This window comes from Lissotriton helveticus, chromosome 1_1 (assembly GCF_964261635.1).
Source record: "Lissotriton helveticus chromosome 1_1, aLisHel1.1, whole genome shotgun sequence".
NCBI lineage: Eukaryota > Metazoa > Chordata > Amphibia > Caudata > Salamandridae > Lissotriton > Lissotriton helveticus.
This window is the reverse complement of record NC_136057.1, coordinates 202596563-202619111: the sequence shown is the minus strand read 5'-3', so window position 1 is coordinate 202619111 and position 22549 is coordinate 202596563.

Genomic DNA, 22549 nt, shown 5'->3' with positions numbered 1-22549 from the left:
ACATACACGAGGACTAGTGGGGTGTTAATTGCCATCGTGGAGGGCCCCATCCTGGCAGGCAGAGTGTCAGTCCCTGGGCAGCTGCCCACACTGCCCATGCCTAGCGCCGGCCCTGCCTCCAGGTAGGAGGGACTGGAGGAAAACAATGCTGTTCAAAGAAAGACAAGAAAACAAAAGTAGCGCTTTACTGGCAAACTCTGTAAAAGGGCGCTAATGTGTTGGGGTTTGAAAAAAATTATCTGGTCACTTTAAGAACACTCCATCTTGCTTTATTTAATTATTTTTCAGAGTTTGAACATTTTATTTCTGAGGCTGCACTTTGGAACAGAAAAATGTCAAAACGGCATTTCCAGCAAAAGTGGTTTTCTTTTTTGCATCCATTTCACAGGGGTACAAATGGACGACAGGAAGAGACGGTGAGAACCATTTCTTGATTCATGATTTTCGGAAAAGTGAGAAGGAGTTAGACAGAATGAGAGGGAATAGGAGTAAGAAAGAGGAGGCAGCTGCCAGCGGCAGAGCAGAAGCGGACACCTTCCTTGTCTTGTCTGGGCAGGAAGTAAGAGACAGAGAACTTTTCCTTCTCTGCTCCCCGCCCGTCCACGAACAGAATATTTCTGACGTCCAGGGACGCATGTTCATAATAAAAAAGTAGGGGAACGGAATCTACAGAATTAAAGAAGTAGGGGCACGCCGCGCCCTGCCGTTTCCGCCCACTTCGACCACTGCCTACGAGAGGACCTTGGAAGCAATGGGACTTGTGCCCGTTTCGGGGCATACTTACTAAGGGGCATACTTATCATTCTGTTGCGTCGCCCTGGCGTATGGCAAGGGGGCGAAAGGGCCACACAACTATTATGTATGATTTATCGTGCCATACAATGCCTCCTTACGTGGCCCCACATGGTTGGATAAACCAAGAGTAACGCATGTCGGAGCTGGCTTAGTATATAGTGCTCACTTATGCAAGTGTAGCACCGGCACTAATCCAGACAACCCTTATGGTAATTTTAGCGGTCTAAGACAACCTTAGAAAGCTCTCCAAGTGGTAGCTGTGGAGACCAGTCTTCAGGCTTAGTCCAGAAGGAGTGTAAAGCAGCTTGTTTCACCAGAACGTAATCTTATTAGGACAGATTAAGTGAGAAAAAACCGCACAGTGTAGTTATAAAAATAAGTATTGATTATAAGCACTCACTCACATTGCAATATCTCCTCCTTCAGTAATAGAACAGTAGCACAAATAGACAGTGGTCTCTAGGGGAGGTCTCTAGGGGGAGACCAAACAATATACTAAGATAGTAAATGTAAATTGTAAATTGATACTTGTATAGCGCACTACTCACCCGCAAGGGTCTCAAGGCGCTTGTACGAATACCGCTGTGGAACCCATCCTGGCTTTCCCTGTGAGGTGTCTACTCCTGGGCACCCCCAAGGTGGAGGCCAGGCATCCTTAGCGTTGTGGGGGCCGTTGTGGAGATTAAGTAAGCTATTGCCCAGAGTTGCAGAGTGGGACTCCATGATTGGAATAGGCACCGAGGCGAGAATTATCAGGTCCGTGGAATTTTGAGCCCAAGACCCGCTGAGGCGGGGAATTGAACCCTGGTCCCGGGCTAGACCTCTGCATCAGGGTCTGCTGCTCTAACCATTGAGCCACACTTCTCCACCAAATAGTGGACTGCGAACCACGACCTAAGTTGAGACTGGACCCAGAAGACTTAGAGGAGCCAGGGACACAAAGAACCACCCAATATGAGTACCCAGGAACCCGCAGAGGCTGTGTGCAGAGTGAAAACACGACTGCATGCTCAGTACAAGTCAATAGGGAAGTCGCGGTTGCTATTTTCATGAAGAAGGACCCTTTGCAGAGAACCCTGAAGAAATCTGAAGGTTGGAGAGTCACCCCACCCGTGGACACCCCTGAAACCAAGATACCTACACCTGGTAAGCTGTGTTCATAGGTGCGAAGTGATGTCGGCAACCGCCGTAGACCACAATGGAGGACTTCAGTAAAGATGCCGCTGGCAAAGAAGGTGAAAGAGTCCGATGGAATCCAAAGGTGGATTCAGGAAGAAAGGTACCTACAAGCAGAGGGCACAGGGCCCGATTCACAGAATGAACTTAAGACTCAGTCCTAAACTTACTACTATTTTGGTATTCACAGAATGCACTTACTACTTTTGGCATTCACAGAATAAACGTAAGACTCAATCCTAAACTTACTACTATTTTGGTATTCACAGAATGCACTTACTACTTTTGGCATTCACAGAATAAACTTAAGACTCAATCCTAAACTTACTACTATTTTGGTATTCACAGAATGCACTTACTACTTTTGGTATTCACAGAAGTTAGGATTTTGTCTTAAGTTTGTCATAAGACAAACTTAAGTCAGACTTAAGACAGACTTAAGTTAGGATTTTGTCTTAAGTCTGTCTTAAGTTTGTCTTAAGTCTGTCTTCAGAGTGTCTTTTTTTTTTTGTCCTCATATCCACCATGGTAGAAGAAAGCCATCTAGAAACAGGCCAAAGAACCGTTGTCTCAGTGTTATACTGGATAGGATCTTATGGTGAGAGGGGACCCGACATCCCACAGCTGTTACTGGCTCAGTCTCACTTTGGCTGCCATTAGGACCGCCCCCAGTACAGTTTCGACCGGGCTTGACCGGTTATCTGTCGCATCGAAGGCTGAAACATGGGCACCATAGTTGTGTAATCATTGGACCCGGGGAAAAAAAACCCAAAAAAACAAACCCCGGATCTTTATTGTGCCCATACCAGCAAGTACCAGAAGGTTCGTTTGTTTTTACTTCCCAGTCTAGCTAGATCCATTCTGGCCGTCTGGAGGATGGATGCCAACCAGTCTCCATGTGAAGGAGGTAGGGGGTCCTTCCACCTCCTGCAAATCTCTCTTCTTGCCAGAGAATAGTATAGAAGGCAAGACTTCTTGCTGCTCCCTGTGATCCTGACAGGATCCCAAAGATTACTAAGGATAGATCTATGATAACTGGGAAGCCCAACGATATTGTGAGGGTCTTCCCTATTGCTTCCCAAAATGTTGCAAGACGAGGGCATTCAAAAAACATATGAATGTCTGGTGCTGCCTGGAGCCCACATCTTGGACATACAACTGGGTACTCTAAAGCAAATTTAGATAACCTCTGGGGAGAGTAATACGCTCTATGCAGGGTGTATAAATGATTCCTGCGAAGCCAAGAGGGTTTTATTAAGCTCTTTAGAAGCTCAAATGAGGTTGACCAAAGTTTTAATATATCTTGACCCATAATTAAGGTTCCCCAGAGATGGACTGGTAGCGTAAACTCACCATCAGATTCCTCAAGCAGGAGTCTATACCATTTTGAGACCTCCTTTTTAGCTGGACCCATACTCACTAAGTTCGTTATTACTTGACTGAACCCTCCTAGGATAAACCTGTTCCTTTTAAAAGGTGTAGAGTTATAAACCTGTGTCCAGCTAGTCATTTGTAAGTATTTAAACCTCGAAATAGTTGACCTTGTCCTTGTCTGGAGGTGCTCCCACGAAAGTAGGTCTGCCTCATAAAAGAGATCTCCCCAAACTTTTAGGCCTGCCTCTTTCAGAGGTATGGCAAGGATGTCTTCTAGCCAGGCCGGACTATCAGGTAACCCCCAGAGCGGTGTCTTGTCACAGAAATACCCTTGGTTTTTTTTAAGTTTGTTATTTCATTCCACATTTTTGCTAAACCGTTTAGAACCTTCAATTTAATCTTTTTAAAGAATTTCGGGTTGCCAAATTTGAATAGGTACCCTGACTGACTTAGACCTTCTCCCCTCAACATGGCTGAAAACATCAGGTCTACCCCATGGTCTGTAATTTTTTTTAACAGGATTCGAGTATGCGACATGGAAATGCCCATGCATATATTTTTAGATCTGGGGCAGCCAATCCCCCCTTTTCCCATCGCCTCCTCAGCTTCTTCCGAGCAATTCTTGAAAGTTTTTTGTTCCAAATAAAAGAAGTGATATCTGACTGTAACTTAGTTATGTGTGTCTGATCAAAATAAAGAGGTTTAGTGTTGAACAGAAATGAAATCTTGGGCAGGATAGCCATCTTAATCAAATTTACTCTCCCAATTAGAGATAGTTGCAGATGAGACCACGATTGCATCAACTTTCTACATTCTTTGGCAACTGCAGTGAGGTTAACAATGGCAAGTTTATTAAGGTCTTTTATAATATTTAAGCCCAAATAGCGCATTGATTGACCGGGCTGTATCTCCAGTGCAGTAACGTCATCATTCCAAAGCAACATCTCTGTTTTAGAAGTGTTGATCTGGTAGCCCGATATCTGACCAAAACGCCGAGCAATTTCAAATATTACCGGGAGGGCTGTGGCAACATCTGATGTGAGAATCAGCAGGTCATCAGCATATAGAGCCACCTTTCTCTCCCACCCTCTGTGACAAAAAGATTTGATGGTCGTCTCTCTCCTCGGTTGTTGTGCGAGGGGCTCAATGTAGAAATCAAACAACAGGGGGGAGAGCGGACAACCCTGCTGTGTCCCTCTAGTTATAGAGAAGGGATCTGACAACTCCCCATCAATCAGTAGGCTTGCCACTGGGCTTGGATACAGCAAATCAACTGTACGGCGAAATCCCTCACCCACGCCGAATTTAGCCAAGGCCCCCAATAAGTATACCCAATTGACCCTATCGAAGGCCTTGGTCGCGTCTAGCGTGAGGACAGACAGAGGGAGGTTCTGTGTAACAGCTATGTCTATTGCCCCTATGAGCTCATAAGTCAGTTCATATAGCTGTCGCCCCTTTACAAATCCCTTTTGATCAGGATGTAGAACTGACGGGGCTACCGTAGCCAACCTGGAGGCCAATACTGTGGTGAAGATCTTGTAGTCCACGTTTAAAATTGAGATTGGCCTATATGATTCACAGGCGTCTTTAGGTTTCCCGGGTTGGAGGATGAGAGTAATTGATGCGTTGTCCCAAGATGACGGCGGAGAATGACCTTCAAGGAGGATTTGGTTAAACAATTTCGTAAGAAAGGGAGCTATCTCAGCTTCTAAAGTTCTATAAATTTCTGCAGGTAAGCCATCCGGACCTGCAGCTTTACCCTTCTTACTTCTATTTATGGCTGCCCTTACTTCTCCTTCAGTTATGGCGCTATCTAAAAATTGGGATTGTTCAATTGTTAATGTAGGTAAGACTATATGTGATAACCAGTCTGTGACCTCGTCAGGACGAGTTGCAGTTTCCTCTCTATAGATGGTTTCAAAGAATTCTTTAAAGGCCTTCCTTATGTCAGCATCTGATGTTAAAAGTTTATTACCCAACTTAATTGTGGCTACGTTGTTCCGGGCCTGGTCGGTTTTAGTCTTCCAGGCGAGCATTTTACCTGCAGCTTCGCTGTATTCAAAATGTGCCAGCTTACTTGCCTGCCATCTCTGTTGCAATCTGAGATTTAATACTACACCAAGATTAGTTTTCAGATATGCCATTTGCTTTCTATATGTATCGATGATAGGTTCATCTGCTCCTCTACTGGAATCAATAAGATTTTGGAGGTTGACTATACTTTTTTCGATTGAAGATATTTGTTCCTTGTACTGCTTTCTTTTATATTATGTTTTCAATGTTATGAGCCCCCTCAGGAACGCTTTAAATGAATCCCAAATGATCCTAGCAGGTGCTGTGTCGTCATTATCTAAAAAAAAGTTGTGACACTCAAAATTGAGGTATTCCATGCCCTCATCTGAAGAGAGAAGTGAACGATCAAAAGTCCATCTTGGTGCCTGCCTCTCTGTTCCTTGTGCTAGATCCATTATTACAGCTGCATGATCTGAAAGATGTATTGGAAGATACTCAATAGATTTAACATGATCAGCCAGCCTCTGACTAATTAAAATAAAGTCTATCCTGGACTGGTGTTTGTATTTATAGTTCCGAAAGGACACTCCTTGCTGGTTCCCGGACTTCTCTCTCCATATGTCCAGGTAACCATACGTTTTCATTGCAGAGTGTAACACAAGCCTAGATTTAGATAGGACTAAGGATCTATTATTGGGGGATTTATCCAAGATCGGATCTAGTACCACGTTAAAATCACCCGCTATGATGGTTGGCTCTGGGAAGGACAACAACTGAGAAAATATAGCCTCCAGTGTAGATGGATCGTCTTGATTCGGCCCGTAATAGCCCAAAATTGTGATTTGAGAACCAGCCATCATCACTGATGCGATGGCCCATCTGCCACCTGGATCCACCTGTTGAGATAATAACCTCGCTTTGGACCCTTTTTTAAAAATTATAGAGACTCCTCTGGTGTTTAGCGTCTGAGTAGTTGAAACTGCAAAGTCAATCCATCTATTTTTCTTAATCAAATCAGCCATTTCTAAGTGTGTTAAATGGGTCTCCTGGAGAATAATGACCTGCGCCTCCATATCTCGCAGATATTGTATGATTTTATTTGCCCTAGGTTTGGTGCGTAGACCGTTAATATTCCAGGAGAAATTTTTTATATTAACCATCTTTGTCATTACAGTACATAAACAAAAGAAATACGAGCATATCCTGTTGATAGAGCCCCATATTGCCCTGAAAACTATGATTGTAAATCTTCTTTCTTTCTAACCTGCCTTGGATTATTGAGGACTTTTTTCCATTTTTCCTCCCCCCACCACCTTCCCTAACTAAGTGCCACCCCCCTCCCCTCCCCCCACCCACGGAAAACCCTTGCGATATCTAACCGGAACGATGTCCGATTGATAGCGCCCCTCCGCAAACTCCCGAGAGGAAACGCCGCCCTCTATATGTGGGAAAAACCAGAAAAGAAAAATTGGATAATACCTAGTGATAGCTACTCATTACATTTTATTGCTTTCTAAATTATAGGGTTTTTTTTTTGTTTGTTTTTTTTTTTCTTTTTTTTTTTCCTTTCTTTCCCTTTCCTTTTTTTCCCTTTTTTCCCCATTCACCTTTAAGGTTAACTTATTCTGAAAACAGCTTTTTTTTTTTCCCTTTCTCTTTTCTTTGGATCAATGACTTTAGGTCAAAAAGAAAAGGAAAGCATAATAGGTTTTGCACCAGAGCTTATTGCTACAAATAGGGATTCAGACCACTCTGTAATTGAGTCCCTAAACTTCTATTCACACCTTATTTTTACTTCCTAACTGCATCAAGAGATCATCAGCTGCCTGGACAGACCTAATATGGGTCATCTTATTATTGTGCATGATTTTCATGGCTGCAGGGAATGTGAGTTGAGCTGTGGCACCTAGTGCTCTAAAAGCTTCAAGACGCCTCCCGAACTCCCATTGTTTCTCTAAGGTGATTCTTGAAAGATCTGACCTTATCAAGAAAGAAAACCCCTTCCCAGGCAGAGATTTTTGTTTAAGTGCTAAGTTTAGGATTTGTTCTTTCAGAAAGTAGATGTGAAAGTTAACCAAGATTTTGCGTGGTTTTACTCTCTGCGCGTTCCGTTTGAAAGGATCCCTATGTACTCTTTGGATATCTGTAGCTAGCTCTTCCACTGAGTGGTCCAAAGTCAAAGACTCTTTCAGCAATACCGCTATAAATTGCTTTATGTCTGAACCCTCAGAGCCCTCTGGTATGTTCAAGATACGGAGGTTCCCCCTCCTTGCGTTGTTCTCTAATGATTCCATTCTATCCGTTAGTGCTTGCTCCTCTCTAGAGAGCCTCTGAATATCCCTTTTCGCCTGGTCTAGGTGGAGTGATAATGACGATGTTGTCTCTTCAAGTACTCCAGTTATAATTGTGAGGCCATCAATTTTATTGTCCAAGGACTCACAGTAGCTTCTTATTTCAGCTTGGTTAGCAGAAGACTCAGCAAAACCCTTCCTTATTTCCATTGTAAGGACTGAAAACATATTTAATATAGAAGCTGGATTCACGTCTTCTTTAGCCTCAGACTCTGTTTGATCTGTGTGGGTTACTGTGGGTCTCGCAGTCTGTTCAGTGAGACCCCCGATCAGGGCTGATGCTGTTTCGTTGGATCTGCTAACATTAACCTGGAGATCTAGGTCTGCAACACCTGGGGGTGCAACTCTCCACTCGGAGATCGCCTGAGACAACAAGACTTGAGGAATAGGTGCCTTTTCCTTATCTAGCTGGAGAGGTTGTGGGGGCTGAGCTTTTCCCCCCTTTCTAGCGTGGAAACTTCATGCTCACTGAGCCCTTCTTCAACACCTTCATGTCCCAGCTCAACATCCTGAAGAGAAGAAGCCATATTGCGGACTTCTGTTAGAGGAGAGGGTTCCAATTCTGACTCAGATAACATTACCTGGTCACCGGGGATATGTAGAATCTGAGGGATAGCTTTGAAATATGATCGTAGAGATGGTGTAATTTTAGACCCTTTCTCTGTCGCCAATAAATGTTTTTTAGATTTAGCTTTAGATTTGGCGTTATGTTTGGTGCCTCTGCTTTTAACCTCTGTATTTAGAAAAGAGGATGATTCGGCCTCGTTGTTGTTCAAACCTGGGGTACCTCGCTCTCCCTCTCCCTCATGTACCACAGCCAGCTTCTTGCGACCTCTCTTGCCGTAGCTTTTAGCGTGAGCCTTGCTGTGGGAGAGTGGCTCTTTTGGAAAAGACTTCTGGGGTGACACTAATCTCTTTACTACCTCCTGACCTGGGAATATAGCAGGAAAAGGGCCTACTACGTCACGAGGCTCCTTGCAGCCTCCTGTCGGAGGTAGTCGCTCCACAATATCCACAGTGTCCTCAGTATCTGTGTCTGTGACCCCCTCCGCCACCAAAAATGGTGCCGTAGGCACTGAAGAATGAGCAAGTCTTACCTTGGATCTTATGTCACCTGGGGCTCCTCGAGGAACAGTAGCGGAAGAAACAGCTTGATAAGGTACCCCCAGCCCCCTCAAAAATCTCCCTCTTCTCAGCTCCAGCGCGGCTGCCAATATGCGCAAATGTGGTGATTGTTTCCCCTTGGATACTGAGACCAGAATAGAATCCCGTAGGCTGGGAACTCTGTAGTGATCGGGATTGAAATCAGGGAGCCGCCATTTGTGTAGTAACATCGCAAATCTCCGTCTTTGGCCTCCGCTCGGTTAATCACTCTGAAAGCCGCCTCACCCCGGCGTAGAGAAATCTGCTTGCTTTGCTGCTCCGATCGCGGAGTAAAACCGAAGAAAAACCGTCGACCTCCTTCACCTTGACGGCTTGAGGAAATTATACAATTGTTACCGGGAAAGGCGAGGAGACAGCGGCGGTCAATCCGACAGCTTCCCACGCTTCCAACACCCTCCCCAGTCCCCGCGGCAGCTACGGTTGGATAGAGAAAGCGGACTGCTTGGACCGTTGCTTCAGTGCCTGCCCAGTCAGACTGCATCCCCGAGGCTCCCTACTACTAAATTGAGAAAAATCCTAATTTTAAGACTTTCGGTATTCACAGAAGGCATTTAGGAGTCCTAAAGTTAGAAGTCCTAACTTTACTACTACAAATTGCGAAAAATCCTAATTTTAAGACTTTTGGTATTCACAGAAGGCATTTAGGAGTCCTAAAGTTAGGAGTCCTAACTTCTGTGAATACCGAAATGAGTAAGTGTCTTCTGTGAATACCAAAATGAGTAAGTGCCTTCTGTGAATACGAAAATGGTAGTAAGTTTAGGATTTTGTCTTAAGTTAGTTCTGTGAATCTGGCCCATTGTCACTCAGGGGCGAGCAGGAGGCACTGAAGATGAATGCCCACCACTGTTGGCAGATGCAGGAGGGTTGACGGTGACTTTGGCGCTGTAGCTGTGTGGACCAGGTGACACTGTGGAAGATCAGGAGCCGTTCACAAGCTGTTCCACATCGGATGTCAAGAGCCAGGGGTTTGTTGTACGGCGGGAGCACAAAACAAATCTCGACAGCGGCAATAAACATGGCAGACAAAAAAGGTGCAGTGTCAGGACCACAAAGGTCCAAGGAACTCACCACAAGGAGGTAAGTCAGAGTAGGCCAGAGGAAACAGGGAAGCCTACTGGAGCCAACGAAGACCCTCCAGAGGACCCAAAGGCTGGAGGCACAGGAGTCGCAAAAAGAACTCGAGCAGCTCATCAATGATGCAGAGGATCTGGTGAGGATGAAGATCTTGGTAGCATAAGATGCTGGAGACTGGAGCTTCTTAGAGCCCGAAGATCTCTTGAAAAGAGAGTGAACAAGCCTTGGCAATGGCAAGTCGACACTGTGCACAGGAGTACTGCTCCAGCAGTTCCAAAGAGGGATACAGGCTTTAAACTTGCTGTGAAGACAGTGCAGGCCTCGACGGAGTTGAAGAACTACCACCTGTGTTGCTGAACCTTTCAGAGTCCGTGGGAGCTCAGGAACAGCAGACCGGTCAGTTTTGTTTCGGTGCCTGCAGATTCAGGGTAGTGACTCCTTCGGGTGAAGGAGAAGCACCTGTATGGAGCACAGGCACAGATGACACAAGACTGGCAGGACGACAAGACCAGGAGCAGCAGGAGTGTTCCAGGTGCAGTCTTGGTTCCCAAAGTGAAGTCTTGTGAAGTCCAACGTGCCGATACAGTGGAAGATGAAGTGGTTTTGAATCTGAGTCTTGGCCCGCGATTAATCTAAAGAGCCACCTACAGCCCTTAAGTACCCTAAGGAAAGGGTTGGGACGATTCAGGGGTCCCTCCCAGAGGAAGGGCGGGACAGTGTGGAGGATACTCCCATGTCGTTTGTCCAGTTTTATTATTATTATTATACTCATTTGTATGGCGCTGTGAATCATCCCCAGGGGGATCTCCCAGAACTTGAGAAGATGACACCCAATGAGCAGCATAGACTTAGAACAGCCAGGTCATGAGCATTTTCTTAAATCTGGACAGGTCGGCGCAGGCCCGGGTCTCTTCAGGGAGATTGTTCCAGAGGCTAGGGGCTAGATGAGAAAAAGCCCACCACCCATTTTGGCCTTCCTCATTCTCAGTGTACAAAGCAGATTGCGATTACTAGATGTCAACTGACGCATAGGTCGATACAATTTGAGATTCTTCTTGAGGTAGGCTGGTTTGTTCCCCTGAAGAGAATTAAAGACCGTACACAATAGCTTTGCGCCAGAGTGGGAGCCAACGCCTCCCGAAGTGGTTCCAACTGGGGTATGCAAGTAGGGCACCAAATGTGCCCTTCAAAGCAGTCTTGTGGCGCTGGCAAGCACCCCCACCTTAGGCCAATAAACTAAATCCTGTCTGGGAGGTGTCCACAACTCCTCGTCGAAGGAAACCTTGAGTTTGAGTTTGAGTTTGAAAGTATTTATAAAAGCGCACTGCGACCAAGCGGTTTCCTGGCGCTGGTAGATAGTGAGTGTCAGATGGAGGGGGGAGCCAGGGAATTACAAGGTGGTAAAGGCTTGGGCATACAGGTGTGTTTTAAGCGCCTTGCGGAAGTGGGGGTAGACAGTGATGCGTCGAATAGTAAGTGGAAGACTGTTCCAGAAGCGGGGGCAAGAATAGAAAATCTGGTGCCACCGGTTTTGGATTTACGGAAACAAGGAAAATTAAGGAGTGCCTGACTGGAGGACCGGAGGTTGCGAGTCGGAAGGTAGGGGCTGATTAGGGAGTTAATGAAGATGGGAGCAGTGCGGGCACGGGCCATAAAGACTAGGCATCCCATCTTGAAGAGACTTCTCTGCAGAATGGGAAGCCAATGGAGGGACTTAAGGAGGGGGGTAGTATGATGGTATTTGGGGAGTCGGTGGACAAGGCGGGCTGCCTGGTTTTGGATGGTCTGGAGGCGCCGGAGCTCATAGGCAGGGATGCCCGCATACAGGCAGTTCCCGTAGTCCAACCGAGAAAGAATCATGGCCAGAACAATTATTTTGAGGGCGTCAAAGGAAAAAAAATGAGAGACCTTGCGGATAATCCTAAGGGACAAAAAACAGGACGACACAACAGAGCTAACCTGAGGATGCATGGAGAGGTCCTGACTGATTTTGATGCCAAGAGTTTTTACCGTAGCCGAGGGGACCGGAGGGGGCCCGAAGATGGAAGGCCAAAGAGCGGGGGTCCAATGGCTGATGGCACCACCAGTCAGGACAAGCTCAGTTTTGTCCGGGTTAAGCTTAAGATGGTTGTCGTTCATCCAGTCAGAAATAAAAATAAGGACAGTTTGAATTTTAAGAGGGGAACCAGGAGTAGGAGAAAGGTACAAAATCAGCTGAAGGTCGTCCGCGTAATTGTACACAGAGACATCCATGCTGAGTAACAAAATGATAAGGGGATAGATATAGAGATTAAAAAGAAGGGGGGATAGAGAGGAGCCTTGAGGGACCCCACAAGGCACCGGACGGGGGGGGGCAGAAAAACCGGCGAGACGGACGGCCTGCGTCCTGCCTTGGAGGAACGAAGAGAGCCAGGAGAGGGCAGTGCCCTGTATGCCCGCCGCCCTGACACGGCCGAGGAGGATGGAATGGTCGACCGTGTCAAAAGCGGCGGACAAGTCAAGGAGCACCAAAGCCTGTGGGGAGTTGGAGTCCGCCTTGCTCTTCAGTTCATCAAGAACGGAGGTGACCACCGTTTCAGTCGAGTGGACTGGGCGGAATCCAGCTTGATGAGAGGCAAGAAGATGGTTATCCTCCAAATAGGCCGACAGGCATGATGTAATATGGCTCTCCAAGATCTTGCCAAGATAAGGAAGCAGGGAGATGGGCCTGAAATTGGCAGGAAGAGAAGGGTCAGAGCCTGGTTTTTTTAAATAGGGATGACTGTGGCAGATTTAAACGAGGATGGAACTATACCCTGGGAGATGGATGCGTTAAGAAAGGATAAGGGGGGGTCGGGACACCCAGTAAACAGCTCTCTTAATATATGAGCCGGGCCACAGTCGGCGGGAGAACCTGACTTGACTTTCCTAAGCAAGGGGAGGAAAGAATCCCTTGAGATGGGGGGATAGTGATCAAGGGAAGAGAGCAGAGGGGGAAGGGGGCAACGGGAAAGGGGAAGAAGGTGGGGGGATGTTGCGTTTGATATTGGCAATCTTCTCAAGGAAGAAGTCATTGAGGGACAAGCAGAGGGATTCAGAAGGAGTAGGGTTAGGGTTAGCTCTATCAGATGTGGCCAAATTGTGGACGATGGAAAAGATCTCCCTAGATTTATTGGTTGCAGATAGAATTTTGCCCGAAAAATATTCTAACTTAGCAGAAAGGATGGCTCTTTTGTAATTTTTCAGGAGGGACCTGTATCGGTCCCTCAGGAGGGGGCAGTACTTACGTCTCCACTGTTGCTCTGCTTGCCGAAGGGCCAATTTAAGGGCTTTAAGGTCACAGGAGAACCATTTGTTGGCATCGTGGAGGCGACAAGCCTTAACCCTCCTGAGGGGAGTGACCAGGTCGCAAGAGGAGGAGAGCCAGGAATTAATGGAGTCGGCCTGTAAATCAAGGGGGGGGTCTGATAGGTCAGGGAGGGAGGACACCAGGGAAGAGTGGAGGGCGTTAAGATCCACCCGATTCCAATTTCGTGAAAGGACATTCTTGGGCAGGGGAGGCTTGTTAGTGACTGAAAGATCAATAAAAAAGGAGATGATCGAGTGGTCCGACCAGGTGCAAGGAGAAATGGTAGTGGAAGATATGGATAGGCCAGATGACCAGATGAGTGGGAGTATGAATATGAGAGATAAAATTGAAACAACGGAGTGAGTCAGAAAAGTCTTTAGAGGTCTGGCCTTCCCCAGGGTCACCAGGCCAATAATTGAAGTCCCCCAGTAGGAGAACAGATGAATTGTTAATCGCCAGGGTGGCCAATAATTCCTGCAAGGCGGGCAGGAAGTGGGGCATAGTTTGGGGAGGGCGATAGAGAAGAACTATGGTGAGGGGGGCGAGAAGATTCGTGGAGCGAACGACTAGAAGGTCCACATTGAGTATCGGGGGATGGGCCAAAGGTTGAAACTGTAAATGAGACCGAGCGATCAGGGCCACACCTCCACCGATTTTCCCGTCAGGGCGATCTGCCCGGAGGATATAGTAAGAAGCAGGTAAAACAGATAGGACATCAGGCATGGAGTCGGCAGAAAACCAAGTTTCCGTAAGGAATAGTAGGACAGGGGACTCGGAGTCAAAATGGTTAAACAATTCCAACTTGTGCTTTCCAGCAGAGCGTGTATTAAGAAGATAGGCGGAGGCCAAGGTAGGCGGGGAAGAGGTGGGGGTAGGGAGGCACGCCGTGTGAGGGGCGGCTTAGGGTAAAGACGGACAAGCAGTAGTAGGAGCAGAGAAAGATACAGAGATGCCGAGGGCCGTAATGCGGTCGGATATAGAAGGGCTGATAGCCCAGTCGCCCTGGAGGGCGAGGAGCTGCGTAGAGGTGTACGCTAAAAATGGTGCAGGGTCAGTGGCCCCATGTCCCGGTCGGTCGCGGACGGGCGCAGACGGGCTCGCCTTCGGCACGCCGCCGGTGCGCCCGCTGCGCCCGTCCACTGCGCTTCCGGGAAGGGGGAGTCATTTTGTAGTGATCAGGGTGGGAGGGCCGAGCAAGCAATCTGCTCGCCCTCTGACTCACCCAAGATGGCGCTGGTGTTTCTCTAGGCAGCCTTAGATCAGCTGCTGTGGCCTCAGCTTCGAGCGCGAGCAAGAGCCGTCAGAGGTAGGGAGTGCACAGGGGGTAGTACCCGGGTTAAAAACTCAAGAAATACAATGCAATAATTTTAAAAATATTCAGAGCTTAAATGGTGCCGCTGTTCACGGCTCACGCCTCAGGAACCAAATGAACAAACTATCTAGGAGGGGAGAACGCCAAGAGACTGGACTTTGGTAGTGATCAGGGTGGGAGGGCCGAGCAAGCAATCTGCTCGCCCTCTGACTCACCCAAGATGGCGCTGGTGTTTCTCTAGGCAGCGTTAGATCAGCTGCTGTGGCCTCAGCTTCGAGCACGAGCAAGAGCCGTCAGAGGTAGGGAGTGCACAGGGGGTAGTACCCGGGTTAAAAACACAAGAAATACAATGCAACCTTAAGGGCATCTGTATAAAGATGTGGCGTAGTGAGGTGTTAACCGTCATGGCCTTGCGCTTCCGCCTACAGCGCATGGCGCACACTTAACAATGTAGCGCCAACGCAGGCACCCTAGCACCGAAGTGCAAGGGTGTCTGCGTGCAGGAGAAGATTATTTATGTGTAGGAAGGTGTTTTGTCACTTCTATGTGCTGCTTAATGCAGCACACATGGAAGTTGCAAAATGTCATTTTTTAAGGTTGTTTATGTGCAGAAAGGGGGACTTCCTGCACATAAACAATCCAGGGTATTTTGCTTTTTCCATGTGTGCTGCACAAGGCAGCACACATGGACAAAGCAAAAACGAGGAGAAATAAAGCATTTCACTTCGTTTCACCAACTTAAGACCAGGCTTTCCCTGGTCTTAGTTTTGACACTGCCTCCTATTTACGCCACCGTTGAAAATAGGGGTCAGCGTCAAAATCAATGGGTGTTGTGGTGGAACGCCTATGGCAACACCCACTGCCCACTCCTTTCATGCTAACTGTATCCTGAAAGGGGGCCTTATTGACAAGGCAGCATTAAGCCACATTAAGTGGCTTAACGCTGCCTTGTAAATAAGGTGAAGCCCCTATCGCCACAGGAATGTCCTAAAAATTGATGTTTCCGTGGCAATATGTGCTTGTACATATACCCCCTTATGTCCTACCTTCCCCTGGTTGAGCTTGGCTCAGCAGCAGGAGGGCAGAATCGTGTCTGCGGTCAGCAGCAGCCATAGCTTGCTGTCAGACTCTGGCATACTGGTACCGGGAGCACTGAGAGCTTCCCGGAGGAGCCCCACAGTGCATGGAATCATACCTCCAACACCATTTACGTTGTTGGAGTATGATTCCAACATGTTTGATACCAAGCATGCCAGGGTTCGTTACAGTCAATTTATAGTTAGCCATCCCGTAATGTTGCATGGCCAGAAGATATATTGTGATGTCTAATGCCCTTACAATGCGTGGAGAATGGACACTGGGGTTTGTAGGGGTGTCCTGCTAATGCAGGGGCACCCTCAGACTTATAACCGGGCATCCCGACTTCAGGATTGAAATGCCTGCCTTAGGGTTGACATAGGTTTTAAGTGTAGTGACCTCAGATATAAGAAAACGTATATATTTTGTAAGTGGTGCTAGCACCAGCTTACACAGGATGCAATGGCAGGTCCGTAGTCACAATTTGTGTGGTCTCCCATGGGTGGCATATTACATGCTTCAGCCCATCGGGGACCCCTGGGTGCATATGCCCTAGATACCTTAGCACCATATACTAGGGACTCACAAGGGTAGAAAAGTACACCAGTAGCCAATGTGTGTACTAAGAACTCACCAGGGTCCAATATAGGGAGGAAGCACAGAGACTGTGGTCCTGATTAGCAGGATCCCAGTCAGACCAGTCAGAAAACAGAATGACACCAGCAAAAAGTGGAGGTAACGATGAAAGCAGATCCTACTTTTCCACAATGCATTGCAGCACAAATTGCTGTGTTGCAGTATTCTGCCAAACTGAGACTTTCCATGGATGAAGGTGGGGGATTCCACGCATCCACCCATGGATTTTGACACATTCCCAAATTTACCATTACTGGTAGACCTGGGAATGTGCCAAAATGCCACATCTTCCAAGGTGAGAAGAAATATCTTTAATTCTCCTCGTTTTTTCCTCATTCTAGTTGTGCTGTATTCTTCAGCACACATAGAAAGAGACAAAAACCTCAGAGAATTGTTTTTGTGCAGTCATAGGTGATCTTAGTTTTTTTGTGCTATATTGTGTTCCACTTAGATCTTTGTTGTCCTAGAATTGGGTAAAACATGAATAGGCACAGCCTGGCAGATATCAGGGGCCAGATTTACCATGGCCTTGCATTGCCCTTGTGTCATGCAAGGCGGCGCAAACCCTTATCTGGGATACATAAGCCACACAAAGTCACTCTGCATGGCTCTGCGTAGTTTGGTAAATCTAAGGCAATACAAGGCAGCGCATTTCGCTGCCTTGCATTACCTTGTGCCAGGGAGGGATTCAATGTGTAAAGTGTCGGCATTTCTACTGAGTTGCACTGCATTGCATTAATCCAGATTTCTTAAGCTATTAAAATTCATGCAAGTGGCTTTGTATGGCTTTATAAATCTGGTATAGAGGCTTGTGTGATTGTTGGAATTAAAATGTCAGGAACCAGAAGTAAGTAAGTAAGTACACTTTATTGGCCATTCACTCTCCTCACTACAGAAAAAACCAACATTCCAAGGTGAGCTTAGGTGGGGGAACCAACAGGGGAAAGGTGAGGGGGGAAACGGAATGTACCATTACAGTAAAAAGGAGGATGTAACAAGACAACAGGCAACCCATATCACATCTGTGATTTTACAATTTTGTCACAGCTCCACCATTGCCCATTATCAAGTTGAACCACATTATTGAGAGCCTTAACTACTCTGCAAGGAAGATAGAACTTACTTTGATTAGGCCCTTCCTTATTGCTTCTCTTTACTTGCACTATATCACCTACTTTCCAGTTGGAGATTTTTACACCATTTTTCTGGTCATACCACTGTTTATATTAAGCTTGGTGTTGGTTGATCTTCTTTAGTAATTTCTTCCTGATTTAAATTACTGGTCTTGCCTCCTTCCAGCCAACTGGGATTAAACTTTGTGCACGGCTCTGTCCTGCGGAGGGAGACGAAAGGGGAAACTCCTGTCACTTTGTTAGGCGATGTATGGTACGCCCATAAACACTTACGAAGAGAAGTCTCCACGTCGTGACCATTGGTGATAGCCAATTGAATGTGCTCTTTAATGAGTCTATTTGCCCTCTCAACAGGCCCATTAGCTTTAGGGCAATAAAGGGCAGTGGCTTTGTGCTTTATGTTCATATTCCCTAAGACATCCTTCATTTCTTCCGAGGTGAATGGACACCATTATCTGTTACTAATGTAGATGGTAAACCCTTCTCACAAAACACTCCCTTGAGGAACTCCATAACAGTTTTAGTGGTGATGAAATGCACGCATTTCTGCTTGATCCAATGTGAAGTGTAGTCAATTAAAACTAACATGAATCTCTTTTGGATACCTAAGTTGTGCATCGGCCCTATGATGTCCATGGCTTATTGTGTTTTTATCTAGGAACCTAATTCGATATTTCTATTTTATGCCCTTGTACGGTTATAATAAATATTATCCCTATAAAGGCAGGGCTACTTCCCCGGACTCCTAGAAAGCACAACAAGTTCTCTAAACAAACCAAACCTCCAGCAACCTGGGAAATCCCCGTTGCTTTTGTTTTGATTTCGTCCTAGAACTCCTGTGAAGCACTGTAAGAACGGCCAGTTCTAAGTGACATCTTTATTGACGTCTTATGTCCAACCTTACGTCAAACCCGGCACCTTTCAGGTATAAATATACCAACGTTGCCTTAAGCAAAGACATGGTGGTGGTTTTGGAGCAGAGCGGCTAACTACTTGCCCGAGAGCCCAGCTGATGCGAAAGCCCACGGACGCCGCCCCTCCCTTTTGACACACTGAGAGTGACGCTGTCTTTTCTCCTGCCGAGAAATCCAGCTCCGGTGTTTCCAGATACCTTCGCGGGTTACTGGGATATTGAGTCCTGAGAGAGAGATACAAGACCTCCTGCTTTCTATTTACCCAGGTACGGAACTGACTAAACCCTTAAAGAGAATTCTTGAGTCAGATTCTTGGCAAAACAAACTTAACTTAAACTGCTACTTACTTACTCCTTCCCACGTATTAGGCTTAGGTCAGGTAGACCGGGGTAGGCGTATTTAGAAGCACCAGTTGAGTACGTTAGTCAATGCATATATGTATGTATATATTTTATCTATTTTAAAGTATCATATGGCTAAGAAACCATATCAATGCTTTTACAGTATTATTATATAATCCTCCTTTTACTGTACGCACTTTACTTTACTATGAGTATTGCACTTGTGGCAATTCATTTCTCTTGCATGAGAAAGAAGACTGCTCAATAAATTACACCTTTTATTGAAAACGCCCGTCTCTCTATTCTCTGCAATCTGGTGAAACTAAGTATGCACACTTGACTCAGTAAAATAGCTGTCTATTGTTTTCACACGACTCTAGAGATACACTCTTATTCTGAGGGAGCAAAGTTGTCATGTTTTATCGTTGTCAGAAGCTAATCCCTTCTTGTCTATCCAGGGAGGTTAAACTCCTCCTCATTTATTCGAGAAAGTTTCTAGTGACCTCTGAGCTATCTGGCAAACCTTAAGTCTAATATAGTCAGTAGAGACCTCAGTCCTACGTCTACACTGCTGAATATATTATTCCAATGCGCAGAGCCTATTGGGAATATAGGAACTACACTACATGGCGCCCAATGTTTGGTAACGCGATAAATCTAACGCAAGACGTTAGAGTAACTCAGTCGTGCTTTTTCACACAGACCCGTTTTCCCGTAAATACTCCAAAGACGTTTGGAGTGGGTAAGAGGTTAAAATCCGCCGGAACTTAGTAGGAAGAGATTCCTATGTATAGTTTTTGGTTTAGTCAACGTTGAAGGATACAGTGTTCCAAAGTATTGTGCACCTAATCTTTGTTTCCTTGAAACTTGATCTGGAACAAAAACCTTTCTGTCAGTAAAATGGGAGAAAGTGAAGACGAAAGGGAGACAGCTAGAATAGCAGCTCGACTCCTAGCGGATGACACAAGTCTCCAAGAAAATGACCTGAATGTTATACTCATTCCGGTCAACATAAGAAAAACTATAACTCTTAAACTTATAGAAAATGGACTGACATCATGAGGTGGTACAGTCATATTCGTGGTAGAGGTCCATGAATATCGGCAGACAGAGGTATTCTATTCATGGATAAACTTTCCAGCAGCAAACGCTGTAACACACGAATTCCACTATTACAAAATAGAGGAACCTCCGGAGGAATACACCCCTTTCGAGGAGATGGAAATCCCACTAAATTACCAAGAGTACCTGCTCTGGTTTAAAGGCGCCCTAAAACATAATAATCACATCACCAGGCTCGGTCCACTAGGTAGACCAGGAGCAATGTGGCCGGTTCTAGCCAGCTACACACCAAATCCAGACATCGAAAAAATGAAACTTTTAGCCCAGCTAAAAATACTAATTAAAATACATAGACAATTAGTCCAATATGTAATGCGGACTTCGACAGTCCAACCAGCTATTAACATTCCACAGCTGACCCCTAATCAGGGGAACACAAACAAAATTACTTCATAGAACATACAATCATGTCTGGGTAAAGTACCCGCAAAACGGGAACAAATTCCATTCTGGTTAGCACAAAAAATAACTCAAATAGAGGCAGTATTTCCGGATACTACCCCTACTGAGAAACACAGAATTCTGACTATCTGTCTTCCAATGGGGATCGCACCACATGTGGAGGACTGTGACACTTGGGGTACAGTCTTTGCTTCAATCTACACAAAAACACATGGTGTTCCGTCTATGGCGATAATACCAGATGTGCTAAGACAGATTCAAAATGAATACGGTCCAGAACCTGCTTTAACTCTGGGTATGAAATTACTGAAAGACTTCAAGCAGGTCTCAGCTATATTATTAGCCAACATAAAAGGAGAAGCAGCATCTGTGGCGATCCACCAGAAATTGAAAGAAACATATATAGCAGAACAACCATTTGAACTTGCCAGAATCATAGAAAAATCCTATGAAGAACTAGGAAGAGATAGTTTGGGTGGCAAACCAGTAAAACCCCAACTTACTGAAAATCCTGAAAAAATATTTATTAAAAATAATCTAAACACTCCAAAAAATAGCTGGGATGGAAATAAACAATTCACTCCCAAAGAAAAAAGATTACAGTCCAGAGGACGGTCTCCTCGGCGGAGAGAAAGATCTCCGGACCAAGGACACAAGTCTCCCCAGAGGGAGCCCTCTGAGAAAAGATACAACCTTAGAAATAGGGATAATCTAAAGAAACCTGATAGATATCAAGATATTGATACACGTCCCTCTCGATCTTTTCAGACTTCCTCGCAGAAATCGGAAAGAAGAGGACGGCCAGAACACAGGGAAGAGCACGTAAAGTCCAAAGACAAGGAACCTGCTCATCAAAGTAAAAAGTCACAATTTCCAAGAAAGAAGGTAGCCAGTATTAAAATAATTAAACATGCCGAGGATAATGAGGACACAACTGAAAAACGGAGAGTGGGTCCAGACAATGCTAGACAGCGCAGCAGAAGTGACCATAGCTCGCAAGATCCTAATGAATCATCTGGAGACAGTGGACACGAATGAATACATTCAGGTGGAAACTGCAGATACCAGAGTTAGCAAACCTCATAAAATATACGAAATAACATTACGTATAGAAGGAGATAAGACTAGGAAAGTAAGGGGTCTATTTTGGGATAACCTTTCAAAAGGCTATGACATCCTTTTAGCTGAGAAAGACTGGCCACCAGAGTTTGTCAGGGAGTGCCCTCATGGCGAAGAAACGATTATGCCTGTTTCTCAAATAATATTCCAATTCATAGAAAATATACATATGCAAGAAAATGGGCAGTAGCCCAAGCTCCTGCATTATATAAAAATCATGTAGGATGGGATGAGGACTCTCCTCCTCACAAAATCCAGTTAAAATGTCAACCGACTGCACAAAGGCAGTACCCAATTAAGCAAGAAGCTAAAAAACAAGTCAGGGAGATCTTAGATCAACTTGAATACCAAGGGTTGATTAAAACATGCACCTCACAAATGAACAATCCTTTGTTTCCTGTCTCCAAGCCAGACGATTCATATCGTCTAGTTTTGGACTACAGACACCTTAACTCATGTTGCAAGACATTTGCAGTACAAAACTCACACAGTGCAGCACTAATGAATAACATTGTGTGCAAAAAATACAAAACAACATTAGACATCTCTAATGGATTCTTTTGTCAAAACATTGCACCTGAAAGCAGATATTTGACCGCTTTCTCAATAATGGGGTCGCAGCCAAATTTCTGTTGACTCCCACAGGGATTCAAGAATAGCCCAGGATTATTCTCAGCAAGAGTAACAGAGTTACTACAAATATATAATGATGAAGCATTATCATATGTCGATGACATCTATCTAACAGATGATGACCTGGATACTCACTTGAAAAGAGTGAACACCATAATACTTGGGTTCGCAGCAGAGGGTTACAAATTAAACTTTAAAAAGTCACGAATTGCCCATCTAACAGTCCTGTTTTTAGAATATGAATTATCAAGTGAAGGCAAAAGCCTAGCAGACAACTTCTTAGAGAAGTGCGCTGTACTCCAAGCACCTAAAACGCTGAAGAAATTACAATCAATACTAGTTTTCCTGAATTTCGGAAGAACTTACATTCTAAATTATGCAGAGAGCGTTAAACCTCTCTATGAATTAATGAAACCTGATTTTAAACCAATCAATTGGACTCAAAAACACACGGAAAGTTTGAGAGCATTGCAAACAGACATGTTAGCTAAAACAAAATTGCAAACTCGCGAAAATATACGCAACCTTGTAATCCGAGTCATCCCAGGAAGATGCGGATTCACGTACCTGACCTCTTATGAGGGA